The sequence below is a fragment of the Bos mutus genome, chromosome 11 (assembly GCF_027580195.1).
Source record: "Bos mutus isolate GX-2022 chromosome 11, NWIPB_WYAK_1.1, whole genome shotgun sequence".
NCBI lineage: Eukaryota > Metazoa > Chordata > Mammalia > Artiodactyla > Bovidae > Bos > Bos mutus.
The window spans coordinates 75077363-75080962 of NC_091627.1; positions in this window are offsets into that span (position 1 = coordinate 75077363).

The window sequence follows — 3600 nt, forward strand, 5'->3', positions numbered from 1 at the left end:
GATGCTGAAAGTTACGGAAGGAATTTACGTTTAATTCTTGTTATGATGGAAAATCATTGGAAAGACTTAAGTGGCAGAGGGCCATGATCTGGTTTATATTTTTGTAGGTTCAGTTTTATCTTCCTAAGAATGCTTCACACTCCTGTTCCTGTGCCTTTGGTCTTGTTTCTTCTCCTTCCTTGTTTCACCCTCCTGTCCCTCTTCTTCCCGTATTTGTCTCTCCTACCCTTCAAACAAAGCTCAAGTCCATCTTCTGACACTGACTGGTGTTTCATAACCATACTAGACTCCTTTTCTTTCTTCTGATTTCCATTATTCTTAACAATTTAAAACATATCTCACATTAAAAAAAATTGTGTTAGTCCTCAGGTCAGGCTAATAGCACCTCATTTCCTTACTTACAATACCTACCCAAAGCCTCTAACAGGTGAGAAATGAATTTCTGTTAATTGCCCCTCTCCTTGCTTTAGACACCATTGCCTGAGAAAACCAGGAGGAGGATTCCAAGAACAAATAGGGAATAAAGATTGGTGGAATATTAATAAGTATTCTAGAGAGGGGAAAAATTTCCTAGTGGGAGAATAAATGAAACCAATTAAGAGTATTTAAAATATATAGAAAAAAATGAAAAGTATAATCCCCAGCACTTCACCACCCACTCCACTCATGGGTAGGTTAGGTTAGGTTCATTGGAGTTTTGACACTTGAATTTCTCATAATGTCAGCCATCTGGTGTCCAAGGCTTCTGCTGTTTCTATACTTCTCAACAACCCACTGCAATTTTCCCATTATTCTTTTTTACATAAATAGAACAAGAGTGCAATGATGAAATACTTTAGTCCCTTCTCTGATCCAAGGATCTTAATTTCTTATTCTGGACTATAATGTTCTGATTTTCTCCTCATCTGATCTCTTGAGTTGTAGCATAAAATACATTTGGGGCCATCATATTTAGAATGCCTTCTCACATTTATTATCTAAGATTCAGCTTTGCATTTCTAAAGCTTCCTTTATCTGTTTTACCATCTTCTTGTAGTCTACCTACTGTTCAGTTCTTAATTAAAAAAAGTTACTCTTGTGGGGTTGAATGGCTGCTTTTGAAACCAATCAGTAAGATTCTTTTCAGATTTCAGTACTTATTGTGATGAGTGCTTACTTAGTAGGTGATTCAAGAATTGAGAAGGTTAAAGAGCTACTTTAGTTTCAGGGGAAACTGTTTGAGAGGGAGAAAGAGAGAAGATACTGATGTTGATAAGGTCTTGTGAGTTTTTCTCCTTCATTTATTTTCATTAAAAAAGATAATTGCATGAAAACAAGATTTTTTTTTTCTTCCTTGAGGGCACATCTGCTCTTTCTGTGACACATGACTTAAAGAGTTTCTTCTTTATCTGTGACATGTGTTATTCCAGAGCAGTCTGGGGTAATGTTTCTTACAATTTTTTTTTTTTAAGCCAGATAGATAATAATTCTTCTAAGCTAAAAAAGAAAAAGAAAAAAAGATAATCCTAAAATCTTTCTTTAATTGCTTTGATCAAAGATTTTATTCATTCATGAAGGGGATACTTTTCTAAGAAAATGACTACGAGGTTGAATGAAATCAGTTATTGCTTCCACCAAAATAAACTTAAAAGTAGTCAAGACTCAGAGAGTTCAGAGAGGAGATTGCTTAAGATGACCAGAATATTTGTCTATATAAATACTTGATGGTACACGACATTTCATATGTTGCCTTCTTCCTATTTAATGAATAGAATATTGAAACACTCTAGTAGATATTTTCTATATGTTTAGAACTAAAAATCTCTTTCTCAGTTTTTAACTTCTTTTTAAAGATAACTATATTATTTAAAAAAAGAAGAAGAAGAAAGAAAGAAAATGGAACCTGCCTTGCAAAATAGCATGTCCACATCGTCATTAAACAATTGTTCTAGTTTGACCTGTGTGGAGGTCCAAATTCATTTTAGATCTCTTCTGACTGAACTGAAACTGGCTGGAAATAGAAATCTTATTTCTTTTCTTTGATCAACTTTTCCTTTCATTTCTTTAAGCAAAATGGTGGGCAGAGGGCAAGGAGCTCATTTTCTATGGTCTCCATCGGTTCTAGAATTTGAGGGTGCTATCTACCATTTCTATTTACATAATTGTAGGTTCAGAAGTTGATTGTACAAGAAATTTAGAAGGAAAAGAAAACCAAGATTCATTCATCTTATAGGTGATGGAGTAAGAGAAAAAGAAAATTACTGGATCACTCAGGGTCAATTATCACCTAACTATATCATTTATCTGACCCACTGTGTCTCAGTTGGAGAGGTCAATTTTAGTATACATTTTGGATGTATATTATGGCCTCAGTCTCTTTTATGGGCATCTAGAATTTTGGCAGTTCACTCAACTCAGGGGTTATCATCATCAATATTATTTACTCCAAAAATTTCTGACACTCTACCAGGCACTCTATTTGTATCCCTGCATGGATGTCCTTTAGTACTGTATGTGTGAGTGTGTACTACGTCGCCTCAGTTGTGTCCGACTCTTTACAACCCAGTGGACTGTAGCCCATCAGGCTCCTCTGTCCATGGAATCTCTAAGCAAAAATACCAAGTGGGTTGCCATGCCCTCCTCCAGGGGATCTTCCCAACCCAGGGAATCTCTTGTCTCCTGCATTGGCAGGTGGGTTCTTTACCACTAGTGCCAATTGGGAAGCCCCTTAATACTGTATACTTTGTACAAATCATCTGAATCAACTCTTTGCTTGGTAGGGATTAAGAGAAAGGAGATTATTTGGACTGGGTAATTTAAGTAACACTTTATACAATGATTTACTATATCAAGAGTCATGGTACATGTTTTTCAAAATATGTAAATGATTTGGTACATTCTGATAGTCCTTTAGTGTTTTTGAATGTTGGAAACAAATTTTACTTCCTATGAAAAAAATGGAGTTATATGATTTCCTGCTTTTCCCTACTAAACCTTGTTTTATGATAGGTATGATGTAATTTGAAGGTTGTAGGAAGGACTGCCATTTAAAAATTCCCTCCTCTTCTTTGCCCCAAGAGTTCCCATAATATCTCAAGTTTCACTTTTAGAGATTAATTTCTTTTAGTCTGGAAGGCTTTTGTGCTACAAGAGTTCTCTATTAAAATGCAAGTGCCCCTGGGAGAGGAAACATCTTAACCAGTAATGAACAACCTGAGGATTCATGTAGCTTTAAGCTACAGCCAAGATCTAATTCTGCATAAAAAAAGATTAAAAAGTTGCCTCCTTGTTACTGTTTTCAAATATACGCAGATATTAACATCTTAGTGGATAGAAAGAAGTATAATTTTTGCATTTATTTTCTTTTTAGTCAATAAGGTAAGTAACATAAATAGTCAGGATATACATTTTAAGATTAGATTAAGATGAAGCCTGTGTCAAAAAAGTTCTCCTTATAGTCAAATCTGATTTTCAAAGTATGAATTTTAGATATCCTTTGATATGGAATCTTTATGCCTTTCTTGACATTTTATTTACGAAAAAATAAGTTATATATATATATAATTTACTGATATATTAGTTCAATTTACAATAGTTCATTATGAAAAGCTACTCTTCAAA